General features: G+C 41.5%; 1 long non-coding RNA gene across 1 annotated transcript; it reads left to right on the top strand.

Annotated features, from left to right (window-relative positions):
• Nucleotides 1-4,971: 4,971 nt before the first annotated feature.
• LOC140508277 (uncharacterized) lies at nt 4,972-14,245 on the top strand. The gene is made up of 3 exons (XR_011968356.1): nt 4,972-5,116; nt 10,290-10,719; nt 14,085-14,245. It is a non-coding gene; the product is annotated as an uncharacterized lncRNA (long non-coding RNA).
• Nucleotides 14,246-14,687: the final 442 nt, after the last annotated feature.

Below are 14,687 nucleotides of genomic sequence, written 5' to 3'. Positions count from 1 at the left end.
CACATAAAAAAACAAAAAACAAAAAACTTGCCTCCTTGTTCCTGCTGTGCTGTGTGAAAAGGGAAGACAATGACTGATTCATGACAGATCCTGGATTATTTTATTATCAAGCAAAAGGAGGGAGTCAATGCTTACAACTTGCAACGCTTCTGGTTCAGTGAAATCTATCCTATCCATTTTTGATATCACTGTTTCTGAGAAACAATTCTGAAAACAATACAATTTTTAGTAGGACTTGACAAATCAGACGTAGAATTGGTCAGACTTGTAATACATCAAATTTTAGCTTGGTGTGTGTGGGAAAAACAAGTAGAACTGGAGCTGTTAGGTGTTGACTTACCTTAAGATGATGTTGCTTCCCAATGAAGGTCCTTATGTGGAGGCCAGTTCACTACTTCTTGGTGATAAGATTGGGAAGATACTTTGAGGTATGAATTGGGTCAAACTGATAAAAATTTCCATTCCCTTTTATATTTCTGTGAGTCTTTGATACTAGGTCCTTCAAGAAGAATCAATGATCTGTAAATTAATGAAATAACTTGCATGAATACATTTAGAAAGTTATCAAAAAAGAACATGAATGAATGTTGAAGTTTTACATTCAAATATTCTGTCAGTTGAAATATGAGCCATCTTTCAAGATGCAACTCAATGTTTCCTTCTTGCAGATTGTTTCTCTTTTACCCAGGAACCCTGAGGGTCTTCTACTCCCAGTTTGATTATCTTTTATTAAAGGGGCCATCCCTTTGAGTAACCACTTAAAGAAGCCTATGCATTGAATGGGTGTATCTGACTCAAAGTGAGAATGTGTTAAAACCTTAGCCTGAAAGGGCCAGGGCCATTGCATCCTGGGCCATCTCCAGTAATCTTGATGAATTATCAGGCCACTGGACCAAGATGGCTCAGGAGAAGAAAGTGAGGTTGGTGATCTTACACAACCCAACCTCACTCAAATCAAAGTCAACTGCAAGTCATGTCATCATCTTGATGTCATGGTCCTCGTCGAGAATGAAGCACAAACACAACAATGGTTACACAGAAATAAAGACCCACTCCTCAGCAATGAATACAGAATTTTCTATTTCTCCTGTCTTAATCACCCTCTATTCTGCGTGGTTTACTGGGGGACAGGGTACTCTAACTAGATTGAAAGTTCCATCATAAACTCTTAGAGCATCACAGCATCTTCCCCAAAGTACACACTTAACAAGAGACAAATTAAATTGCTGAAACTAGTTTAATTTATTGTGAAAATACATGAACAATAGTATCCATTGAAGATCAGGCAATACAAGGTGACTAGGAATAATCTCGTTCAGGTTCATTTGAAACAGAATTAAGAATTTGTGAGCATTGACTCCCTCCTTTTGCTTGATAATAAAACAATTCAGGATCTGTCATGAAACAGTCATTGTCTTCCCTTTTCACACAGCACAGCAGGAACAAAGAGGCAGATATGTGTTTGTTCCTCCCCCTACTTCCTTTCAGTTATGGTGTATGGATCCCCAGGGACCACTAAGGTATATTTCTCATATCTATCTCCCAATAGTGCCTACCTGAGTTGAGGATTGGTCACTAAGCGCATAATTAACAAGCAGAGTCGTTAGTACTCTTGGACTTAAGCAGTCAGGCTTCTCCACATCTCCTCAGATACAGTAACACAGGAACTGACTGCTTCAGGACCCACTCTGGTTTTCACTTTGAGCAAAGGACACAGGTTATTTGGTAGTCCTGAAGGCCCAACATACCCATCTTCTGCTATATTTGGGAAGCACTTCTATTTCCAGGATAAATTGGATACAGGAAGCAGAGTGATCTCCTCTGCTGAACCTCCTTCTTTCCAAGGGCTGCCACTGCTGAATGCCACCAGTCAATCTAAGGCTTCCAAGTGTGATTCTGATGTCAAGCTAAAGTACCTGCCCCAGTGCTTCTTCCTGGTCCTGAGGTAGCTTGTCCTAACCAGCTCTGGAGGACTCAAATGAAACTATGGTTAACTGATTTTTGCAGTCTCTTTTTCTGACTCATAGGATGGATTTGCTGCACCACCTATCTCAAATTCTGTGTTTTATCTGCATTATTTAGTATTACATGAATCGATAGACTTGCAGAGATTCTCCTAAAATACTAGCTTCCTAGCCAAGAGTTATTGCCCTGTCAAATGTTCCTGTGTCATCAGAAATATCTGCAAATGTTCTGAGTGCAGGAGTAGTGATCTATAGTCAGAAGAGGTCATCAATAATGAAAGTACAGCATGGAAGACTGTGGACCAAGGGATTCATATTTCTGGGATAAATTTACTTACCATTTTGAAAGAAGGAAGAGACTTGGAGCTGCTCTAGATAGAGACTACTACTATGATTCCCTAAAGAATAGAATGTCATTCTTCAGAGAATGTCCCAAGAAATAAGTGGCTATGGCAAGGGGCTCTGGTAATTGCAGCCTGAAGTAATTGTCCTGTATATTTTCATAGACTGATACAAGAGCCAAAAATCAGCTAGATGTCACAATGTGTAGAAAGCCAGAAGCAGCATCAGGAAGACCTGAGTACCAATCAAGCCTCAGGCACTTACTGACTGGATAACTTTTGGAAGGATGCTAAACTTCCATCTGCCTCAGTTTCCTTATCTACAAAGTGTATTATAAGAGTATCCTCAAAGGCTGCTGTGAAAATAAAATTAGATAATATTTATTTAGAAGTTCGAAAACTTTAAGTGCCAATATGTGCTAACTATATTATTATTACTGTAGGTATTAATTATCCTCGTCATCATGATTATCAGTATGTTAAAAATAAGAACACTTTCCACTCTTCCACTCCTATCCCTACCAATGAGAATGTTGAATCCCATCTCTTTGCTCCAATAGTATTTTGATGTCCTTTGACAATGTCTCCAGAACCCTTGACTACCTACATTTCTTCTGGAGAGATATGTAGAGAGCCACCTGTGAGTTTCCAAATTGAGGATAAGTTTCAAAAGTTTGCTTCTTACCTCTAAATTTGTTGAACATTTCCTTTATCTCAGCGCAGATATAACAACTTCTATCCTTTGATATAACATTGATTCACTCCTATAAAGCACACAAAATCAACATTCTGTCTGCTCCATGCAGCTAGACCCAACCTTGGACACAAAGGCTCAATGTATTTCCCCAGCTAGATACTGGCATGCTTCTAAGATCCTCTATCATTATATTTACTCTTTAGTGGACATAAATGAACCCCTCTCCTCTTATATATCCTATTCCTCACTACATCTCAGCTGTGCCCCAAATCCCAACTTAACTTCTCCAAAGCTCTTTGGCATCCCAGGGAGGGAAAAAGGGCCAATTTGGTGCATTAAGGAATTTTCATTCACTCCATTTCAGAGGGTCCTCTAAACATTGCCAAAGCCCAAACCCCCATCATCTCTTGAAAGATGAATTCCAGTATATCTCATTAGGCTGAATCAAACCCTTTTGAAAACAGCTGAGCCCTGGCCGGGAAAACAGGTGAATGGTGCTCCTCAGAGGAGGGGATTGGGAAATATCTGTGTATGACCTGATTAATCATGTCCTCTCCAGATTTTGCTACTGACTCTCCAGTAGACTTTCCATTCCATATCCCTAAAAGGGATACCTTCATCTTTACCTCCCCCACTTTTAGCAACCTTTTGTGTGTTTTCTCCCATTCTCCAGTTAGCAAAGCTATGGAGATGAGAGACTCAAGCAGATGCTATTGCCAAAGTTACCAGTTGTCAATCACTTTTGTACTTCATTTCTGTGATTGTCAGGTGCTTTTTGAAGGAGGTATGGAGAGTTCTCTGAGATTCAAGTTAAGGATGTTTGTTCTCCATTTTGTATCATATCTACAGTTAGGGACAAATGGTAAATTCCATCTCTGGATGCCTGCTTACTGGATCCCTCCTGAAATTTTGGGAACCTGTTCTTTCTGAATGGAGCCTTCTGCTTTACCGTGTGCCAAGAAAGATCCAATAATTTGCAGAGACAGATGGTGAGACAATGTTAGCCCTATGTCAGGACAACTCTCTATTCCCACCCCACTTGCACCTCATCTTGGAGACAAAGGACCAGCTTCCTCATCAATTTCCAAGTTCTGACTCTCCCTCCTTTCCAGTAAGGGGCAATCAGCTATACTCCTGATTCCCCCTGTGCTGCTCACCATTGTGACCTATGAAGTGATTTCTCCGCCCCTTTTCCCTACCTCAATCGTATGCAATTCCTCATTTCCTTTGAAAGATATCCATTTATTCACCCTTCAATAAAATTCAACCTAAAGTTCCCTAAATCCAAAACTGATGTGATTAATTCCTGTCTGGATTTAGATTGTAAAAGTAGTTTTATGAGTAGTGTAATATGAGACATCTCCTATTCCAAGAGAATAAATGAAGGAAAAACAGACAATTCTAGTATATACAAGAAATCTGAAGTAAAGCCTTTTGGAAGAAGAGAACTCTCAGCTCCCTAGGGTGCCAATAATCTGAGCTGAAAAGGAGTTGACTGCGCAGTTCTCCTGTATTATTTACTAGTGGGAACCATTGACTGAAACAAAGATAGCTATATTACCATTGACGGTCAGTCAAGTACTTTACATAAAATTAATCCTGTAATACTCCCAGAGTGAGGCAATATTCATAATTTATGCTATTTTATACTTAAGCAGGCTGAGACTCAGAGGAGGTAAAAGATTCTCCCAGGATCACAAAGGTGATAAAAGGCAGAAATCAATACTTCCTGAACACAAGTTTAATCCTCTATCTAAGATGATGTAAATCTTTTCTAAGGAAAGAAGAAAAGGATAGACTTATTCCAAGTAGGTCTTGTACCCCTGTCCTCCTAGGCTGAACACTCCTGTAGAGGTAGCATTTTGAAAATTGGGACTCTTTAGCAGTCAGACAAAAACATGAGCTTGGAGGGCTTTAGGGTTGCTGCCCACGGGAAATGTTAATTGGCCTCAGGGCCTTGAGTCAAATCAAGGTAAATTCACACCTTTCCACTGAGTAAATAAGGGTGGGGCTACTCCTTATAAAGGGGCCAGATAATTCGAATCAGGACCTTCCCCTTGGGAGACTGAAAGTCAATAGATGGCCGCAACCAAAGGAAAGAAGCTATAGAAAAAGTAAGTGTCTTTTAATGGCAGGTTAGTTTCATTTTTAAGGAACTAAGAATTGCATGCCAGAGTCATAGAAGGAAGGAAAAGACAAAGGGTCCAGAGACGGAGGGAAGTAAGCATTGGTCACCTTTGAAGAGAGGTAAATGGGTGCCTAGGGATGGGAGGAATGACTAGATTTTGCAGAAGGCAAGGAAAATACAGCCAAGGAATGAGGCATTCTCCATCAAAGGGGATTTTTACACCGATGCCCCCACTGCTTAAATAATTGAAAAGTGCAGGGCAGTCACCCATTCCTGCCCTGGAGTATGATACATTCAAAATCTTGGACATTTCTGAGACAGGCTCAGAGTGGATGTGGTAGAAGTGAAAGGAATAGGAGACAAAACCCTCATAGTTAAAGAGGTGTGCTGGGTACTTTGGCAATGAGTCTTGTTGACCTGAAAACTTGGTTAGAGAAAAGGCAACAGGCTAAATGCACACATTTTATGATTTAATTAATTAATCAATTCCCCATTAAAGAAAACGGTTACATAGCGCTATGGAGCCAGGATCAGAACTGGCTGCCTTAGTACAGAAATTGACTATCTTAAGTACATTTTGCCAGGAGAAAGGAGTTCTCACATTGTAAACACATTGTAATTGGGTTTTGTGATCCCAGGCTATGGGCATCTTCCTTCTGTAGCATGCCTTTGTGATTCAAAGTAAGGAAAGGTCCCATCACCCAGATTGCAGACATCCTGTCCTAAACAGGCCTTTGAAATTGTGTAGGCATCCTCTAAACAAAGGAGACTATTAGGTCCAGACTCTTCTTAATTCAAACTTTGGCCCTTATTAAAGTCTAAAATTTATATTAAATATTAACAGTCTGTGAGCCAGATAAACGCAGCACCCAGGAGGGCTGCTAGCACAGGTTCACTCTGGATGTGATCAGACAGGAAAGACACTAAGAAAGGGTTAATAATGTTATTTTAGTCTAGTTTTCTCAGAAGAGGATCACTAATAATGAGAGCACAAACTCCTATGCATTCCCTAATCATCTTTCTCGAGTGGCAGGGGCTGGTGAGAAGGGGGGACAATTGCCCCTAGGTCTAGATGGGGTCAGTAGAGATAGGCACTGCTTGTGCTTCCCCTAAGTCCCCTCCAGCCTCAGTGGGCACTAAGCCTTGAGGGGGGCCAATCAAGGCATGCACAGCATTCCAGCTTGTGCACTCAACCCTCAGGTTCCCCCCAAGTCTCAATGGGGGCTAGTTGAGGCACACACGGCATTTGTGCATTCAACCCTATAAGGGTTCCCCATTCACTGTCTAGTGACCACCTGTTTTATAGGCCCACAGACAAAGAAGGCATATTGCCAGCAATAGCCTAACGAGTTTACATCACCTCATCTATCCCTGTATCTCACTGAGCAGCTACGGTGGATGTGTTTATATTACTCACTATTATATAACTCTGCACAAACGTGGTGGAGATGTTTGGAACCATAACCATGGAAACTCACATCTAGTACCTGTGAACTGGAGATTGTTATGGCTATAGATGCTGGGAAACTGAGCTCTGAGAAATAATAACAAAAATCCCCCTTACACTCTCACTAAAATCTGCTTTACATACACTCTACCCCTCTACCCCTGGCCTTTACAATTTAACATCTTGGCCCTTACAATCTACATATGTAACACTTGACCCTTATGATCTACACAGGTAACACTTGATCCTTATGATCTATACAGGTGGCACTTTTAGGGTTCTCGAGCCAAGAAACTAAAGCATAACATTCTAATTTGTAATAACATGACTGCTACAATATTCATGCTACAATAACAATAGAGACTACAGCACCCCAGTGTTGGGTATCAGGTATACAAACACAGCGTATTACCAGGATGGCCACTTGACCTCAAACACAGCAGTAACTTGCCCTTTTCTTCCAACAAGTACGGCCACAAGGCCTGAAAAGGAACATAGAATTCAGGACATAACATGGCACACAGTATATAACATTGCATTCAATGTGTAACACAGCATTCAGTGTATGACATGGTACACTATTAACACAGCACAAGAAATAACATACCCCCTATTTATACATTCTTTGGGGGTCACACTCTTTGGTGAGTGATCATGGAGCTCCTCCTCACGTCAGGTACCGTCCAAAGTGCTGTCCATAATACTGCTTATACATCAGGCGGGGTCCTGGGCCAACATCTCAGTTACCCTCATGCCCAGTGATTGCTGGGGTTACAGAAACTGCACCCACTCCAATCACAAGACAGGAGCTTCCCTTAACACATCGTATCTCCAGGGGTAGCAGAGAACACAACATCCTCCACCCCTAGGTCACAATAGGTCACAATCTCCTCAATCAACAAAGGATCCAAGTCCCGAAAGCCCTCTTGGGGGTGTGTCCTTCTTTCCATGCTGTTGCTTCAGGCTGTATGCATGCTCGAATGAGCCAAAAAAGTCCAGCCCCTGCCAGGAGGTCTGGGGGACAAACTGGGTAACAAAGCCAACACAATGGGTCCCTGGCAATTGTGGCACTTTGCCCATACCACCATAGACAACTCCACCTCTGGGTCCCTACCTATCCCTGGGGGACGTGGCAGAAAAGCATGCACAATGCTCCTGCCAGTGGCTGGACACAGGCTGCTCTCTGTTCCTGCTGCATGTCTCTTCCTACTTCGTGGGATGGAGGGGTGGGGGGAAGGAACTGCCCCTACACATTTCCAGGACCCCCACCCCTCTAGCATACTCAAAGGCCTTATCTTGCGAGGTGGGGGCCGCTCCAACCAGGGCTCTCCCTGCTTCTGCCATGGTCCAGGCACAGCAGGTTCCAGGGGTCCTGGCCCCCCACTTCTGTCTCTGGCCCATATCGTGCCCCTCCCGGCCCCGACTCTGTGGCAGTTTGTCTTCCCTCAGCCTTACATGGGGTGGGGGTCACTCAAGCCTGGGCTCTGGGCACAACACAATTCCAGGTCCTTCATCCCTCTGGTACAGTCTAGAGAGGGACTATTCTGACTTGGGTTCTCTCTAGCAGAACCTACCTCACACTATCCTGGCTTTGGCCACGGCCTTGACTCTGAGAAGTTCAAAAGAAACTTCTCTGGCTCCTTTTTTTTTTATCTCTATAGGAGCATTAACTCTTTCCTGCACTCTGGGGAACTTCTGCTCCCACTTCTCAAAGAACTCTGCCTCTGAGGCAGCCTCTAACAGCTCTGGGGCATTTAAGAGGGACTCCTCCCATGCACCTTTCCCCTTCACTACAACACACCCAAAGTCCTCCTCTGGCCCATCAGAGTGGAGGGAATGATAAACATCCGAGGCCTGAGAATTTGGGTCTTGGTCTCTAACACTTCCCAGGCTTTCTCACATGCCTCTTTTTCCTGGGGTAAATCAATCTGAACCTCCTTTCACAATAGTTAACTTTAACCAAACTACAACACAAGAAACTGAATCACCTGCTGGGCTCCCCCACCTCCCAAGGTCATGTTTTCCTCCCACTGTTCCTTCTCAGGCCTGTCTCTTCAGGAGTGCTAGTGGAGTAGGGAGGGGGAAAGGGTGTTGTCTTCCCAGGGCCCTGCTCTAGGCACCTGAGAAACCTTCTCTGCTGCTTCTGCAGCTTCTCTCTTGGCTCCTCTCAGATTACAGGTGCCAGCTCCATAGTCACAGCCTCCATTGCTGCTCCAGAGTCTCTCTGGGCTAGTCCTCTGCCAAGGAACACTGACTTTCCCACTCCTTTGGGGCTAAGTCAGTCTGGGTCTCCCACAGCCTTTCTAGCTCCCTTCTTATCAAGGATACCCACGATTTTCAGTAAAACTTTCTCAAGGCCTCTAGGGGGTGGAGGGTACATCTTCCCACTCCTGGGAAGGTGTCCATACTTGATCCTCTCATCTCTGGGGAGAGCTCCATGGAACCATAGCTACAAAATGTAGCACAATAACTGGGAAACATCAGACAACTATCCCAGTCCCACCAAACCCCATACTGTCCTTTAGTCTTAGCAAATCTTGCTTAACTATGCCAGGTGTAAGACAGATAAACACAGCACACAGGAGGGTGGCTAGCACAGGTTCAGTCTGGATTAGATCAGACAGGAAAGACACTAAGAAGGGGTTAATAATCTTACTTTATTCTAGTCTAGTTCTATCAAAGAGGTTGCTGATAGAATCGAGGGTTTAGGGTTAGACTTGATAGCTCCTACAGCATTTCCTAATCAACCTTCTGGAAAGTGGGGTGAGAAAGGGGGCAACTAACCCTATATCTAGATGGGGTCAATCGAGTCAGCTTATGCTTCCCCTAAATCCCCTCAAGCCTCAATGGGGGCCAGCTGAGGCAAACACAGATTTCTCCAAGCTTTAATGGGGGCCAGTCAAGGCATGCACAGCATTCCAACTTGGTTCCCCACCAAATCTCAATGGGAACAAGTTGAGGTACACACAGTATTTGTGCATTTAACCCTAAGGGTCTCCATTTGCTGTCTAACTATCATCCATTTTATAGCCCCACAGACAAAGGCCAGCAATAGCCTCACAAGTTTACATCACCCCATCCCTGTATCTCACTGAGCAGCTACAGTGGATGTTTGTTACTTGCCGTTATATAACTCTGCACAAGCATGGTGGAGATGTTTTGAACCAAAACTGTGGGAATTCATATCTAGTACCTGGGAACAGGATATTGTTATGGCTTTGGGTCCTGGGAAACTGAGCTCTGAGAAATAATTACAAAAATTCACTTTATGCACACTAAAATCCACCTTACTTACACTAAAATTCACTTTACATGCAGCCAGTTTGTGGAGAATTGAAAGATTACCAATGAAGTAATAAGTATGGAATCTCAGCAGTTTTTAGCAAAATCTAAGATTCTCTTTTTTTTCACGTTAGCATAGTGTGTTTTACATTGAATTAACAAAGTGTATTTAACATTATATATTAAAAACAAGGAAACTTATGAAGCACTATACCATGCAGGATTATATCCAGGGATGTATGGTTAAATGTTTAATAATTGGCTCATATATACACATGTATGTATAATATATATGCATGATAGACATGTACATTCACATGGAATCTTTCTCTAGCCTATCTTTACTTCATGTTTAAGCCCTACAAGAAAAATCTCCTGTCATGGCTTTCTCTAGCCAAGGCTCTCATCTTGTTCACTCTCTCCCTTACAGCAACATGGCAACTGAGGTGGCTAAACTGGTTGAGGAAATGCAGAACGAAATTGTTTGTAGCGTCTGTAAGCATTACTTCACCAAGCCAATCACCGTCGACTGTGGGCACACTTTTTGCCAAGAATGTTTCTTTCCAAACTGGGAAGGTGAAGTCATGTCTTTTCACTGCCCTGAATGCAAGAATGTTTCCAAGCTCAGACACTTTCCTGCAATCAATATGCGCATGGATAATATGACTGGCATAGGCAAGGAGCTTAGACGCCTCTGTTTACAAAACACTGAAGAAAAGGGTCTATGTCCCATTCACCAGAAGCTTCTCAAACTTTTCTGTTTGGAGGACCAGATTGGACTCTGTGTGCTCTGTGCCCAAGACCCAAAACACCAGGCTCACAAACTCTGTCCTATAGAAAATGATACCCAGAGTAATATGGTGAGTAATCTGGATCAGTGACCCAGTCACTACTACTGAACAGTTTCGTATACACATTTATGTCTAGAATCATCCTATTGCTGAGATTTTAGCCTATCCCCTTGCACATCCAGCAAAGTGGGAGATAGACTGACCTAGAAGAAACAGCAATGACCTGAAGGTCAGAAATCTTGGGTCTTCAGGACCTAATCTGGTCTATTTACTAGTATCTTTGACATCTAAGTAAAAAGCTAGATAGATACTAGTGAAAGAACTCAATTGAATCAGGAATCCCAAAGGTGCCTGGCTTTTAGCACTACCCTCCTTACTTCAAGTCTTTTGTTCCCTTTTCTACTTTTTTTTTTCTTTTTCTCCTTTTTTTTTATTTTTATTTTTTAATGTTTAACAATCACTGCCATACAATTGCGATTTTATCCCCCCCCACCTACCCCCCACTACCCCCCTCCCTCCCCACGACTGCATACAATTCTGTATAGATTCTACATATACTTTCCTATTGAGTATATTTTCACTATAGTCATGCTATGTAGTCAGACTAAGATAAATGAAAGAAATCGTATAACATCAGAACGATACACAAACACATACACATACACAAACATGATCTGTTACATTATGTGAGTGACTTCCATATTTCTCTCTCTGAGTGTGGAAGGCATTTTGCCTTGAGATACACCATTGGGATTTTTTTTTTTTTGTAAGAAGTTCTTGTGTTATTACAAAAATCTAAGTCTACCAGAAAAAACTCTCACACACTGTGGTCGTTGCTGTGCATAAAGTTCTCCTGGTTCTGCTCCTTTCACTCAGCATCAGGTCATATAAGTCCTTCCAGGCCTCTCTGAAGTCTTCTTATTCATCATTTCTTATGGCACAATAGTACTCCATTACATTCATATACCATAATTTATTCAGCCATTCCCCAATTGATGGACATCCCCTTGACTTCCAGTTTTTGGCAACTACATAGAGTGCTGCTATAAATATTTTTGTACATGTGGGACCCTTTCCCATTTTTATGATCTCTTGGGGATATAGTCCTAGTAGCGATATTGCTGGGTCAAAGGGTATGCACATTTTTGTAGCCCTTTGGGCATAGTTCCAAAATCGCTCTCCAGAATGGTTGGATGCGCTCGCAGCTCCACCAACAATGAATTAGTGTTCCAACTCTCCCACATCCTCTCCAGCATTTATCATTTTCTTGTTCTGTCATGTTTGCCAGTCTTATAGGTGTGATGTGGTACCTCAGAGTTGTTTTGATTTGCATCTCTCTAACCAATAGTGATTTAGAGCATTTTTTCATATGATTATAGATAGCTTTAATTTCTTCCTCTGAAAATTGCCTGTTCATATCCTTTGACCATTTATCAATTGGGGAATTTTGTTCCCTTTTCTAGAAGAATGATAGTAGGAATGTGTTAAGGTAGGCTCGGTTCTCACGTGAATGGTCTCAGACAGGTAAAGGTGAGGGCTTCTTGAAACCGCTGAACTCTCACAAGGCCCCCCAGAGAACAGCTGGGAATTGAGGAGTGAGACACGAGCTATCTTGTTTTTCCACCTCTTCTCAGTGGAAACTTGCTGGGGAGAGCATCCCACCCTTGAGATTGGTCCGTGGTCTGAGCACACCTTTTTGTTAATTGACTAAGGGGCTGAGAGCATCCACAGTGTGCACAAGCAAACTATGCGGCTAGGAGAGCTTAAATGGGGACAGGAAAGCCTGGGGGTTGGGTTCCTCTCTCCTCTGGAAGGAGAAAGGGGCTTCACAGGGAGAACTTGTCCTGCATGCTGAAATGTAGCTGGTATCCGGAATAAAGCCTACACCTCTGGTTGACTCTGGAGGTCTCTTCTCTCCTTTGTTTATCCGGCTGATCACTGAAGACCTGTAGAGAGGTAAGAGGATCCGGGCAGCCCATGGCAATTAGGCCGGTCAGGAATGTATGCTAAAGACAAGCCAAGTTTAAATTTAAGTTCTGTAGGAAGAGTTAAGGAAATCCTGAGATTTTATTAGAAAAATCACCAAAGGAGATAAACTCAAAAATCCCTTTTTCTCTTCTTTAACATGTTTTGTCTGAAAGGTTAAGTTTCTTAACTTTGATTGGCACCAGAATTTTCCATGCCTTTGATGATAACTTCTCTAATAGTCATATCCTAACATTTGAAGAGATTATAAGGAAGATTTTGATTCCCTAAATAGCACTTTTTACAGTGCTCTCTTTTTTATGTGAAAATATTTACATTTTATATTTTTTAATTACATGTAAAAACAATCTTTAATCTTCTTTTTGTAAATTTTGAGTTCCAAATTCTCTCTGCCCTCTCCCCTCCTTTAGAAGGCAAGCAATTTGTTATAGACCATATATGTGCAGTCAAGCAAAACATTTTCATATTAGCCATGTGGTGAAAGAAAACAGAACAATAAAAATCCCAAGAAAAATAAAGTTAAAAAGTACGCTTCAATCCACATTTAGACTCGACCAGCTCTTTCTCTGGAGATGGAAAGCATTTTTCATCATCTGTCCTTTAGGAATTGTCTTGAATCACTGTATTGCTGAGAATAGCTAAGTCAATCACAGTTGATCACTGAACGATATTGCTTTCCCTGCATATAATATTCTACTGGTTCTGCTCTTTGTATCAGTTCATGGAAGTCTTTCCAGGTTTTTCTGAAACCATTCTGCTCATTTCTTATCGCAAAATAGTATTCCATTATAATCATATCATAACTTGTTCAAATATTTCCCAGTTGATTGGCATCCCCTAATTTCCAATTCTTTGCCACCACAAAAAGAGCTGTTATATTTTTGTAATATAGGTCCTTTCCCTTTTTATACAAAAATCTCTTTAGAATATATATATCTAGTAGTAGTATGGCTGTATAAAAGGGTATGTACAGTCTTATAACCCTTTGGGCATAGTTCCAAATTGCTCTCCAAAATGGTTGGATAATATCACTTTCATTAGACCACTAAGTTACAACATTCAATTGTCTCTTGGGACATCACACTCATCTTTATTTTTTTAACTACAGAATCTCCACTTGTCATTTACTGGAGTTTGAAAAAGCCAAGAAATGCCTTAAAACATTTCATAAAGCATTTTACTAAAGGTCAATTAAAATTTGTCAAAATGACAATATGTTTTCTGAAGACGGAGACAAAATGGCCCCAAACTGGATAGGATTGATGAGACTAGTCTCCTTTGTGGGAAAAGAGGTGGAGTGTTTGTGGTATTTTATTAGGGAGAAACTGGCAGAAAGAAGGCCATATAATGATTGCACTGAAAGAAGCCAAGACTTCTCCCTGAGAATTCTCCCATGATAAAGTTCTCAACTCACAGCAGAATCATTGCTTTTGTCACTTTATTTTCAGGTTTAACTTCAGAGAGGATGAAGATAACCTCAGGGTGAAGATGGAAGAAGTCAGTGCTCAGAAGTGTAAAACCTTGTCTCCAATATTGCATCCTGAAAGGGATCATCCCCAAATTTGCTGTATTCTTTTATTTTCACAATAAATCAAACTACATTTAGAAATTTGTCTATTTTAATGATAAGGTACTTAGTGTAAGATATGGCAATGCCCTGAGAACTAATTATGGAATTTTTAGTCATTATTTTCAGTTGTGTTTGACTCTTTGTAAACCCATTTGCAGGTTTTCTTGGCGAAGACACTGATATGGTTTGCCATTTCCTTTTAAATCAGCCACAGGATCAAGGAATCTCAAAACTACATATAGAATAGAGCTGGCTTATACAACCATTTAGTCCAACTCCTACCCAAAAGTATCTTTACAATATCATACCTAACAAGGGGTGAATCACCATTTTATTGAGATTTGGCAGTGATAGGAAACCTGCCTCATCCCCAAACAAGCTATAACACTTCTATACAATTTGAAATGGTTAGTATCTTCCACGCCCCGCCAGAAATTAAGCTCAAATTTGCCTCATTGCAATCCCACTCCTTGAAAATCTA

This window comes from Notamacropus eugenii, chromosome 5 (assembly GCF_028372415.1).
Source record: "Notamacropus eugenii isolate mMacEug1 chromosome 5, mMacEug1.pri_v2, whole genome shotgun sequence".
In the NCBI taxonomy this organism is placed as follows: Eukaryota; Metazoa; Chordata; class Mammalia; order Diprotodontia; family Macropodidae; genus Notamacropus; species Notamacropus eugenii.
The sequence above is the reverse complement of the archived record's forward strand: the minus strand, read 5'-3'. Positions and strand labels throughout refer to the sequence as shown.